The sequence below is a fragment of the Aquarana catesbeiana genome, linkage group LG08 (genome assembly GCF_042186555.1).
Source record: "Aquarana catesbeiana isolate 2022-GZ linkage group LG08, ASM4218655v1, whole genome shotgun sequence".
NCBI lineage: Eukaryota > Metazoa > Chordata > Amphibia > Anura > Ranidae > Aquarana > Aquarana catesbeiana.
In genome coordinates this window covers 208,976,446-208,990,053 of record NC_133331.1, presented here as the reverse complement: position 1 = coordinate 208,990,053, position 13,608 = coordinate 208,976,446, and the positions used below count along the sequence as shown (strand labels likewise).

The 13,608-nt window shown below is 42.9% G+C and overlaps 1 long non-coding RNA gene across 1 annotated transcript in view; it reads right to left on the bottom strand.

Annotated features, from left to right (window-relative positions):
* Positions 1-13,040, bottom strand: part of LOC141106249 (uncharacterized) — a 28,935-nt gene extending 15,895 nt beyond the window's left edge. The window contains exon 1 of the long non-coding RNA XR_012235702.1: positions 12,707-13,040. This is a non-coding gene — a long non-coding RNA (uncharacterized lncRNA). The remainder of the gene's footprint in view (positions 1-12,706) is intronic.
* Between the last annotated feature and the right edge of the window lie 568 nt (positions 13,041-13,608).

Sequence of the window (13,608 nt, the reverse complement as noted above, 5' to 3'; positions counted from 1 at the left end):
CCCCCACTTACATCAGGGTCCCCAGAGAGCCTCCCCTTACATCAGGGTCCCCAAAGATTTCTGAATAGACAGCTTCAATTTGTGTGTGAATTATGGCCTGGGTAATGAAAGTTCTTGTCAAACACTGTGTCCATCTTAATTTATATTTGTGCACATACAGTACATATACAGCACTTTACTTTGAAACAGTATTGCTAGGCCCTTTCACACGAGCATAGTTGCCAACAGTCCCGCTTTGCATCAGACCAATGTCCTGGACTGAGATTGTCCCAGGCAAAATCCCGGAAAAAAAACGCCTCTGTCACGGACATCGGGATGTGACGGAGTGGTGGGGGCGTGGCGGATGCAGGAGCACATGGAGAAGCAGCCCAGCTTGCTGAGCCCATGGATGGTGAGCGGAGCTCAGCTGGCATGGCTAGGACTAGGTAGATCCTTCTCACTACTAAGTCAGTGACTGCTCTGACAAGACTGCTCTGATGAGACTGCACTGACGAGACTGTTCTGATGAGATTGCACTGATGAGACTGCTCTGATGAGATTGCACTGATAGGTACTGATGAGCCTGCACTGGCGAGACTGCTCTGATGAGGCTACACTGATGAGACTGCACTGACAAGATTGCACTGATGAGACTGCATTGATGAGGCTGTTCTGATGAGATTGCACTGATGAGAATGCACTGATGAGACTGCTCTGATGAGACTACACTGAAGAGACTGCACTGATGAGACTGCACTGATGAGACTGCTCTGATGATGCAGCACTGATGAGACTGCTCTGATGAGATTTTACTGATGAGACTGCTCTGATGAGATTGCACTGATAGGCACTGATGAGACTGCACTGATAAGATTGCACTGATGAGGCTGGGACTGTGACGTTTTAGGGTGCGGTGTTCGGTTTTAAAGGGATGAGGTGGCAATCCTATCTTAGGGTCAATCAGGTCGGTGGTGAGGAGGCAACATATCCTAAGAGCTCATTCACACTTGTGACTGGGGGGAAGAATTACACATTTCATTTAACAACCCCAGATCACTCATCTTGATCCGACACAGCAGCCAGCGGGGGTTTTACACATGCTGTGGATGCGATGCTCTGCTTTGCAGCAAAAGTTATACCCTTTGTGGTGTTTGGCGTGTGGTCCTGTCACTAAACGCGACCTATTCAAGTGACTGGGGCTGCACTGCAACTGCATGTAATGCAGGTATGGCACGTTGGTGTTTGCTTATATGCGGTTAAAACAGGCAGTGAGAAAGTGACATATCACCTTCCAGCTTAGGGTTGCCACCTTTTCTTCAAGTCAAACCTGAACACTTTAGAGGCGCACAGCAATTTTTATCTATAGTACAAACTATACATATATTTTGCGATTAAATAACATTTCTAATCATATGAAGCTAACGCTCACATCTAAACTTGCAGAGCACCCTTACACTGTAAGGAGGGACTCTGCAGACTCTGATGTAGGGGAGACAAGGGATGCTCTGGGAACCCTGATTTAAGGAGGAATGCTGAGAACTTTGTACGGAGAGGACTCTAATGTAAGGGGGAACACTGCACCCTCTGATGTAAAGGGGAACTCTGTTGTAAAGGTTTCTCTGGTAACCAGAACCCCGCTTACACTTACACTTTAAGGGGGAGCTCTGTGGACTTTAATGTAAAGGAGAACTCTGATGTAAGGGCTGCTCTGAGAACCCTGATTTACCTCAGTGTATACACTCAGAGGCAAGAGAGAGGCAACCAGATGCATCTGCGGCTGCTAGGCTTCAAATTTCCCACCCCCATTTCCCTTTCCTGAGGCACAGCACGGGGGATTGCAGTGTGGGCAGATACAAAGGGTAGGGGTAGGAGGAAGAAGAACAAGTCAAGCCTTCTCTCCTCTCCCGCCGGTGGGGGGGGGATGTTAGTGCTGGCTTTGGGCTGTGTGAAAGAGAGTGTAACAGACACTCTCGGCTTAGACGACTGCAGCCAGCAACCCTGCTGGGAAGCCATAGTCCGGTCTGAATAATGTGTCCAGATTTCAGGTGGTCTGAAACCCGGACGCATGATTCAAAACCCAAACTGTTCGGGTGAATCCCAGACAGGTGGCAACCCTATCCCAGCTGCCTGTCAATCACCCTCTGAGACACCATGGAAAGCTTTTCGGATGTGAACTTTGGGCTGCTTCAAGTATAAACAATCCCTTAAAGAGACCCTAACACCCACCAGAGGACGGACACACTGCACTGATAGCACTGTCAGTTGAAGCAAATAATCTGCCTGTAATGAAGTCCCCAGTGGCCTAATAAGAGCAAATAACTGACTAATCCTGGATGCATTGCAGAGTGGTTATTATATTGTTACACTAATGAGAATAACTAAGTTAATACCGTATTAGCAAAGGAAAGACAGAATTACTATAATAAAGGACAACTACAGTATGTTTGATGGAGAAGTAAATTATGCATTTAAATATCCAATCATGTGCATGTTCTTTTCATATGGCTCCTTTTGTAAATTAGGCTCAATGTATGTCTATTCTAATCTGATAAAAAAATATATATATATTTTTTCAAATTTAGACATCTCCCAGGAGTTCCATGCAAAAAACATACCATACAATATACTTGACTATTGGACCAAAAGTATGTGGGCCCGCTCCTAATCGCCAAGGTCAGGAGTTTGCAGTAAGAGGGAATGTTATAGTGCATGTCCAGCCTACACTTTTTTTTTGTAGTTTTGGATAGATTGTGTAAGCATTAAAACCCCTGTCAGATTTTCACTGCTATCTGGGCCTCTGCTTGAGAGATTCAGGGCCCGTTCACACTGGAACAAATGTGTTTCTGTATGTTCCCACATGTTCCCTTGAGGAGGGGTATTCTCAGCTAAGCACACCATCCCGCATGCATGCCTGAGCTAAGGGCAGATTGATTCCAGGAAGTAAATGTTAGATTCTGTGTGCTCCGGTTTTAGTAAATGTCGCCCACTGTTTCTGGTTAGTGAGAATACGTGTAGCAAGGTCCCCGTCCTCCTTCAGTCTAATGAGAACCTCTAGGGCCAGAGATAGCTGACATCCTTCAGTATGTGGTGGGTTGTGAGGCATAGTGGGTGCAAGAAAACCCCTGCACATTGGCTGAGATACCCCATATACCCATAACCTGACCTTGAGTTGCCCTTCTCATATACAGTACCACCAAGTACCCGGCCACCTAGTGGTAGAAGAGAAAGGTGCAATAAGGTCAAACTTAGGGAGAAATCAATGGATCTCTAACAATCAACCAGGTGAACTACTCCTGGCAAGTAAATTTGTGAGGAGCGTCCCTGCTCCAGGGTGATACATACATATGGGGAAAGGCACTGAGGGCAGGGCCAAAACTAGTGGGGGGAGGGGCCCAATTTCATGTTCAGTTTATATAGCCTATATGTCACTTTGGGTATGTAGCCATTTATGTTAATTATACATTTATTGGAGTAGATTATCAGGGATTCATTTATTGAGTGAAGTTTTGAACACTGCACCTTATTTGATTATTTTGTTCATAAAAGCTGACCATTGTAAGCACCCCTGTCTGTGGTAAATGGCTTGCCTCAACCTTCTAACTACTACATCTGCAGGACAGCTTGTTCTGTTGAAAAACAACAGACTTACTGGCATATCACCAGGTGAAAATAAAAGAAAGAAAGCCTTAAAAAAGAAAACAAATGCAGCCATCACATCTAAGAATTTGTAAACTGCAATAAAATAAACATTTGCGTTTGGGTTTAATACTACTTTAATCTATCAGATAATCCACCCACATAGGAGCTTTTCATTTTTCCGTGATCTGTCATTTTGCAGTTTGTTTTTAAAGCAAATGTTTCTGTCATATTTCCAGGTGAAGAAAAAGGTTAGAACAATACCAAGTTTATGACATGATTTTATTGAATGCGCACACATTGTTCTTCCACTGTTTACTTTTCAGAGCTAACCCAGAGAAGTATTTCAGTACTCATCAGTATTTCCTCCTAAACACAACAAAGACGTACAAGAGAATACTTAAGGTTAACGGATATTGTTTGCCAAACAAAATGTATTATCATGGGAAAAAAATTCAACTTCCTGGTATCTAGTTTATGCAATTTATATATATATATATATATATATATATATATATATATATATATATATATACATACATTTTGGGGGGCGTGGCCTGGACATGAGACGGTGAGGACGCACATCGTGTGAGCTCCGGCGCCGGCAACTGAAATCCTTACTTTTACACATAATCCACGACTCCTCCGTACACATGCCAGGCACGGGCAAGAAGTCGGGTAAATCCCACGCTAAAAAAACCGCTCCGACGAGCTCTATCAAGCGTTATCTCGCTACGGAACCTGAAGACCCTGGTGAGTCAGACGGCCTAGGCCGCTCGCCTCGTGGGATGAGTGTTAGCTCCGCCCCTCGCCATAGGCCGGAGACAAGACACCGCTCTCCGGTCTCCTCGTGTGGATCAGACAGGGAGAGAAGCCCGGGAGAGGGCTCGAGAGTGGCGGACTTAGTAAGCGGACTCCCCTCCAAATCAGACCTTGCCCTGATGCTATCGGGCCTGGAAAAGGTAATTAAGAAAGAACTATCAGCCGTTCGCACAGACTTAGCACAAGTTCTTGAGCGCGTGGAGGAGACGGAGCAGAGACTAGATAGACACGCCACCGCCATTAGAGACTTAAAATCCTCTACACGAAGTCTGTATGTTGCGCACAGAATGGCGTTATACAAGCTGGAAGACCAAGAGAATAGAAACAGGAGGAACAACATTCGTATCAGGGGTCTTCCAGAGGCGACCAGGGATGACGACCTGGCAGCCTCTGTCCGCGGCATCTTTAATACCCTGCTGGGGAACCAAGCTGACCTTTCACTAAAGATAGACAGGGTACATAGAGCGCTTCGTCCACGCAATCTGTCCACTGATGCTCCAAGGGACATTATATGCAGACTGCATTATTATGAGGAGAAGGAGATTATCATGAAGAAAGCAAGAGAGGCACAGTCACTGGACTTTGATGGAGCGATCTTGTCCTTCTTTCCAGACCTAGCCAGAGAAACCTTAGAGAGGCGCAGAGCGCTAAAACCCCTCACAGAGAAGCTACGTAATGCCGCCATCTCATACAGGTGGGGGTTTCCATCTGCACTGATTGCTCAAAGGAATGGAAAGACGGCGATTCTGCGATTCCCGGAAGATTTGCCGGCGTTCTGTATGGATCTCAGCATTGAACCACTTGAACTCCCTGGATGGCAAGATGGCATTCCTGGATCGCCTTCATTCACAACCGAAGATCAATGGCAGAAAGTTTCCCGTAAACGTCACCCCGCTCATAGGGGCTCCACTGATGAGGCAGTCTGAATGCATTTGACTGCTAAAAGCTCAAAGGAGGTCGCAGTAAGCTAAATATCGAGCTCAGCTGTTGTCTCTATTGGTCAGGCATACAGAAAAAGGAAGGAAAACAACTTTTTTCTTTTTCTTTTTTTTTTTTTTTCCTTTTTCTGGAAGCTTTTTTCTTCCTTTTTTTTTTTTGTTTCAGCAGTTTGGTTAAAGTTTCTGATTGGTTCGCGTTATACATTTAATAACGATTACTAGAGATATATGAGCTGGCTGACTGACTTGACTTACTTAAAGCTCGGGTTATGTAACTTCATTGCACTGAATTTGCTGGCGCCGGATCACGTGTGTGGATCCGAGTTGGCCACACGTGCATTAATGTACGAGTTGGGTTTTCCCCCCCATCTAGGGGCGACGGGGGGACCCCCTTGGTGGCGCGGACGGCCCTTCAGGGGGGGACGCGCGGCTGGGGGGGTCCACACGGGGCCCCTGTTTTTGCACCGCAAAAGTTTGCGTGCAGTTTTTTGTTATTTTTACATGACGGAGATCCCGGATGTTTTCCTCCTGGGTCTCTTTTTTCTTTTTCTGTCTCTCTTCCTTTTCCTCACTCTTCTCTCCTGCTCTCTTCTTTTCCTCTTCCCCCTCCCCCTTGAATTACCCATGCCAGCCTTGCAAATATTGTTCATGTGTATAGCCCCCCTAGGGACCTAATGGCCAACACTAAGCTAATCTCACTTAACGTGAGAGGTCTGCACATGGCAGGCAAAAGACACACGTTATATAGGGAATTAAGACGTATGAAGGGAGATATCATCTTCCTGCAAGAAACCCATCTAACGCATACTACGCATACTAAATTATTTGATCACCATTATCCAAATTGGTATTATAGCCTATCAGATGTGTCTAAGGCGAAAGGTGTGGCTATTGGTTTCCGAAGGGGTACCGCATTTTCAGTTGAAGACCTCCTCGCTGACCCTCTGGGTAGATTTCTGTTTATAAGAGGCAGCCTGGGTGACTTTTCATGCACATTGGTGAATTTATATGCCCCGAACCAGGGACAAGCCGATTTTATGTCTACAATTCTAACTAAATTACAAGATTTTGCGCGTGGGTGCATCATTCTGGGGGGAGACTTAAATGTCCCCCTAGAACCACTTATAGACGCATCTAAAGGAAAGTCATGCATCCCGCATAAGCGGTTGGCATATATCCGAAGGTTAATGCATAACTCCCAACTCATAGACACATGGAGGATGATGCACCCGGGCGCAAAAGACTATACCCATTATTCACAAGTCCATGACTCTCATTCGAGGATAGACTATTTCTATATACAACATCACTATCTGGACCTTTTAGTTAAATCACACATTGAAATCTCGACAATATCTGACCATTCCCCGATTAGCATGACGCTCCAACCCCCAGCCCTCCCTATGAAATCCACAAATTGGAAAATGAATGACTCTCTTTTAAATGATGAAATAGACGTAAAAGAAATTGAAAGGAACCTTTCCCTTTATTTCAGAGACAATGCTTCCCCAGAGACTTCCCCTGGAACTCTCTGGGAGGCCCATAAGGCCCTTATTAGGGGTAAACTTATTGAACTGGGAGCAAGAAAAAAGAAAGAGAGAACACATCTACAATCTGCACTAATTAAGGAAATAGGAACACTTGAGCAGACCCACAAACACAGCAACTTTAAAACAATATTCCATGCCCTCACTAAAAAAAGAGAAGAACTGAAAGCTCTTTTCCACTCTGAGTATATATCCCGTCGTAGGGTTGTCGATCAACAATACTACGAATGGGGCAACAGACCGAGTAGAATCTTGGCTAGATCTTTGCAACAAAGGAAATCAGCATCTTTTATCGCTAAGATTAAAACGACATCAGATATAATGGTACACAAAACTAGGGACATTGCTAAGGAATTTCGGGCTTTCTATCAACAGCTTTACCAGGTCAGGAACACACAAACGTCTGATGACACCAGAGGAACACGCATAGAGGAATATCTATCTGAGGCCAACTTGCCAAGGCTTCCGGCTGACATGCTAGAAGCTTTGGAGGGGGAATTTACCGTAGCGGAAATCAGGGGTGCACTTAAGTCAATGGCTAATGGTAAGGCCCCCGGCCCGGATGGGCTAACAGTGGCCTACTATCGCGCTTTCGCAGATGTTTTGCTTCCACATTTGACTGCATATACTAACTCAGTGCCCAGCAATGGTGGGTTCAGATCGGAAACTCTCCACGCGCATATTACGGTAATCCCTAAGCCTGGGAAAGACCCTACCCTGTGCGGTAGCTACCGCCCAATATCACTGTTAAATCTGGATGCAAAGTTGTACGCCAAGGCACTAGCCATTAGACTTTTACCCCTGATGCCACAATGGGTCTCCAGGGACCAGACTGGGTTTATCCCGGGGAGGGAGGCGCGGGACAACTCACTCAGAACTCTTTCTTTAATGTCCTATGCCCGTGGATGCTCCCAGCCCACCCTTCTTTTGTCCACAGATGCTGAGAAAGCGTTTGATAGGGTGGACTGGGAGTACCTTATGGCCACACTGTCACATTTTGGTCTAGGTCCAAACATGTTGGCAAAAATTTCTGCTCTTTATCAAACACCAACAGCCCAATTACGAATTAATGGAACGCTGAGTGACCCCTTCTCTCTCTATAATGGAACTCGACAGGGGTGCCCCCTTTCGCCCATTTTATTTGCTCTCTCCTTGGAACCCTTCTTGGCTAAGATACGCCATAATCCTAACATACATGGGATTACAGTAGGTACAACCGAACACAAATATGCGGCATACGCAGATGACGTTCTCTTTTATATTCAGCAACCACTCATAACTTTACCCAACCTTATGATAGCCTTTACACAATTTAATGAACTATCCAACTTTAAAATAAATTTGTCCAAATCGGAAATTCTAAATATCTCAACTCCCCGTCCAACTGTAATTAATCTACAAAAATCTTTCCCCTTTCATTGGCAACCATCGGCTATGAAATACTTAGGCATATATTTAACCGCAGACCCGGCCTCACTTTTTCGTAAAAATTACATCCCTTTACTCAATGCTATTCGGTCAGACTTACAAAAATGGTCGCAGATGGCGCACTCCTGGTTGGGAAAAATAAACATTGTGAAAATGAATGTGTTACCACGGCTGCTCTTCTTATACCAAATGATTCCATATAAGGTTCCTATAGGTTTCTTTAGGATCATTCAATCTGTGATAAGTAAATTCGTATGGAACCGTAGAAACCCTCGCATTGCCCACAGGTACCTAATTAGACCTAAGACGGAGGGCGGATTAGCACTCCCGGACCTTAGAAAATATTATTTAGCTACAGTTCTTAGTCGGATTTCGGACTGGAAATACCATAAATCATCAAAGCTTTGGGTGCAACTAGAAATGGACTTGGGTAGAACGGACCTTTTCCCTCTCATATGGATACCTAATAAGTTCCGCAAATTAGCTCCAACTACTTCTCCACTGACCAAATCCTCATTCGCTTCTTGGGACTCTCTATGTCATAAACAGCATTGGCCATACAACTCGCCACTGATGCAACTAAAGGGTCATAACTTCTTCCCGCCAGGAAACATGAACTCAAAATATGGTGAATGGTTTACAGACCCATCCCTACTTCTTGGTAAAGTGGTAAAGGACCAAAAGGTACTGCCCATATCTGCACTCTCAGCCAATGCACCAATATCGTTTATGCAACAATGGCAATATCATCAGCTACTACAATTTATAAAAGCCTTACCACAACCCTTACGGTCGGATGCAGAAATGAATCCTATAGAGTCATTACTGTCAGGAGATCTCCCACCTGACAAGCCTCTGTCTTGCTTCTACCACGCCCTACTTTCTTTACCACCAACGAATAAGGTACCCTTCCTGTCTAAATGGGAACTGGAACTCCAGAAACCGCTTTCCGACCATCAACGTAGTGTGATTCTCCATTTGTCACACGTTTCATCAATCACATCTAAGACTGCGGAGGTAAATTATAAATTACTAACCAGATGGCACTATACACCTGATACTCTCCACAGATTCTTCCCATCCATCTCAGATCTATGCTGGAGGGGATGCGGGTCCATAGGGACTCACGCACATATATGGTGGTCTTGTCCTTTTATTAGACCGTACTGGTCCACTATCCTGTTTTGGTCTGAAAAAATTCAAGGCTGTTCAATTCCAAATGATCCATGGGTGTTATTGTTTCACTGTACAGATGAACCAGTCGGATCATATAGAAGGTCAATTACACCCCACTTGTTAAATGCGGCAAAGGCCCTTATACCAAAATTTTGGAAACAGCAAAAAGTACCCTCACTACGCCAGTGGTTGCTGGAAGTAGATAGAATATATTACATGGAAGATAGCACTTTAAAACTCAGAAACAAATCGGCACTGGCATCTAAGATTTGGTCCTGCTGGTTCATCTTTAAATATTCATCCGTGTACGCTGAGATTATGGAAAATAGAGATGTTTCATAGATAGAACAGTAGAAATAACTCTGTAAATATAAGGTCGATGTGAATCTTAAATAACATAGCATGCACTGCAATGGCTGGCAACAAACCCCCCCCCCCCCTTTTTTCTCCCCCCTCCTCTCCCTCCTCCCCCATCTTCCCTCTCCCCACACCTTTCTCTCTCCATACTACTCTTCTACTTTTTCTCTACTGCTTTTTCTATTCTCTAAGGTTTCCTTTTTACTTTTGTGTGATTTATTTGTTATTGGTGGTTTAAACTGGTTTAAACACGACATTCAGGAAATGGGTAATAGAAGCTCCTGGACTTTAAAAACGGCGACCTTCTGATGGCGCTCTAGTTCACAGAAGCAAGGATCCATCCCACATGCAAAGATGGGTTGGTCGTACACTGCCCATCTACTAATTGCTTTCCAAGCTTGATAGAATGATAATAGGTTCAGAACTTGAAATATGTAACAGGAAGTCAATTTAAGTAAAATTGTCGACACACAACAGTACAGAAATTTGTATTTCCTAATGTCAATAATGTAAATGTTAACAATATGTTAATTCTTTATACCTCAATAAAAACTTATTGAACAAAAATATACATACATTTTATATATATATATATATATATATATATATATATATATATATATATATATATATATATATATATATATATATATATACATTTTATTTTTATATATATATATATATATATATATATATATATATATATATATATATATATATATTACATATATATATATATATATATTACATTCAAAGTACACACACCAATACATAAATAAGGCTTTTTAAAAAATCCTTAATGACACCAATTTTGCAACTTTGATATGTGTTAAAACAGGACATATCATCGCAATTCCCTTTGGCCATATTTTGAGAATAATGTCCCCACCATCCCTGCCTCCTTCCCTTATAGCTGATGAGAGTTCTGGATGCTGTCGTTTGGCTAGTGATACCTTTGGGTTCGGTTGTGTGTGCTAGGTTGTTTTTTATTTATTTATTTTTTTTCCAATCAAGTTTTTATTGGGAATAACATTTTTGGAACATACAATGCAAAGATAATCCGAGCAGTTATACAGTGTTACAATTAGTATGTTGTACAAAGAAAACCTCAAGAATATTCTTATAGTAAAGTTGAGTTGTTCAAACAGCTAGTATTGTGCTATGTGTATGGCTCAGGAGGTGAGGGGGCTCTCCTCCCATCCTTTCCTGGCCAGCCAGGCTGCATGCTCAGGACCCCCCTTAAATTCTATGCTAGACTCAAATGGTACATATTTAAAATAGAAGTATAGTTTTTTTCCCCCAAGAATTATACTTACCTAGGTGGATGCAGCATCTGTCCCCTGCTGGCTCTAACACTGAGAATGGAGCAATCAAACACTGCTGATTGAGTTCTCAGAGCTCCATGAGCAGAGAGCTGGCGACTGTCGGTCACCGCTGTCTAGTCTGAACCCCCTCCCCCCCCTGCACTTACTGGAGCGCCGGGTTGTGGAGGGGGTGGGAGCGGCTGGCTTAGGTTATCAGTGGCTTGCTGAGAGGCTGAGCCAGGCGCTGATCCAGGTTTGTGAGCAGATTGAGAACCATATTGTTGCGATCTTTCCCCAGCCTGGACCGGCTCTGTGTCGTCAGCTGACAGCAGGCTTCAGTCCGCTGTCCGCTGAAAATGGGTCACAGTAGTGCAAAACGAACTACACTCCTGTGATCCACTGGAGAGGTACAGCCAAACGAGCTTTGGCTGTACTTCTCTTTTAAAGGGAAGGGCAGCAAAAATGCTGCATGGCTGTTTTTTTGGTCCATTTCTTTTATACTGGCAACCCATTTTAAAAAAAAGAATGGCTTGTGTTAGTGCAACATACACTAATGCCTGACACAACATACTGCATGGATGTTAACACAACACACAGGAATGGAGAAATTTAAAAGGACCCTTAGTAAATAACTTTTGGCATAAATCCAGTAATGTCAATTTGAATTTAAAGAGGTATTAAACTCAAAACCAAAAATGAAATATTTTACATCTTACCAGTCATTAGATTGGTATCAGTTTTCTTTTCTCTGTCTTTTTCCCCTCTGTTTTCACCTGTTGATCTGATCAGTAACACACCTCCGGTATTAGTGAGACATACCTCTGGAGGAATGAGTACAGTAGGCACAGCAGACAGCAGCATTGTCAGTCCAGAGGTGAAGTAGAGTTAAATGTATTAGCAGATTTGAATACGATAACAAAATGAAGCCAAACTCCAGCTCACACTTTATAATCAGTTACAGCAAACAGATTTTTTCCTTTTGGGATAAACGTTTTACATAAATAAATAAAAGCTGATCATTGTAATCACCCCTTCTAGTATTAAATGGTTTGTTTTTTTTCTTTTATTCAAGTAAACTAATACATTCTGCTGGAGAGCTTGAAAAACAACAGACTTGCTGGCTTCATTACCAGATGAAAATAGAAGAAAGAAGTCTAAAAAAGAAAACAAATGCAGCCATCACATCTAAGAATTGGTAAGCTGCAATATAATAAAGGTTTACTTTTGAGTTTAATACTGCTTTAAAGATGCCTGTAAAAAATGTGTTCTTTTTATGCTTATATAAAAAAACAGACAGGGAAAACAGTATTTTCTAGGATGGCATTATCTAATAGGCTCTGACAATGTAGCCGACATTCTACATTTCTTTGTATTCACTTCAATGTCACCACAAAGCAAGAAAATCCTGCATGTGTTGCTCAAAAGAAATCCAACCTTAAAAAATGAAAGGTAAAAGCAGACAACGTAATAATCCTTAACCAGTTTATATAAATATGTAAAGAAATAATAGTACACCTACCGAGTGTTTTCTCCAAACCTTCCACTGACTGGTATTGATGGTCCAGGTACAATAGAGGAGGAGACGGCACAAATCTCACGCTTGTCATCTCCAGTGGAATGGCTTTGCAATGAGAACTTGTACACAGGTATTCTGTAAACATTACGCAGGTATGTCTGAGTGTAGCCTGAATGGATTCATTAACCCTTCAGATTTCCCTAAAGGCAACATCCTTGTAGACTAGAGAGGATCCCTTACAAAGTGGGTAAAAATGATGTGAGCATAATTAGTAAATTGGCAGCAGCACAATGCCTACTCACAAGGGATATTACGGCACTGTCACACAGGTACATAGTTGGCTGTACATCATGGGATAAGACATCGTAATAAAACATTCATTGTCCAATACAATAGAACTATCAAGTGATCATTTTCCAGAAAAACCTTTTAGTAATTATAAAAAAAAGTATAGCGAGAGAGAGGGAGAGAATGAGAGCGAGAGAATGAGTGAGAATAAGAGAGAGAACGAGAGAGAGAGGAATAACGATAGAGAGAAAGAACAAGAGAGAGAGAGAGAGAACAAGAGAGAGAGAACAAGAGAGAGAGAGAGAGCGGGAGAGAGAGATCCTTTACACAGACTTATGCCCACTCCCCTCTATATTACCCATCATCCCCCCCCCCTTTTTCTTATAGAATCTCAACTGCTTTGGCAATGCTAACATGTATTTGGTCCTGCCAATAAAGCTTATTTGAATTTGAGAGAGAGAGAGAACAAGGGAGAGGACAGGAGAGAGAGAGAGAGAACAAGAGAGAGAGAGAACAAGATAGAGAGAATGAGAGAGAGAGAGAGAGAGAGAGAGAGAGAGAGAGAGAGAGAGAGAGAGAGAGAGAACAAGATAGAGAGAATGAGAGAGAGAGAGAGA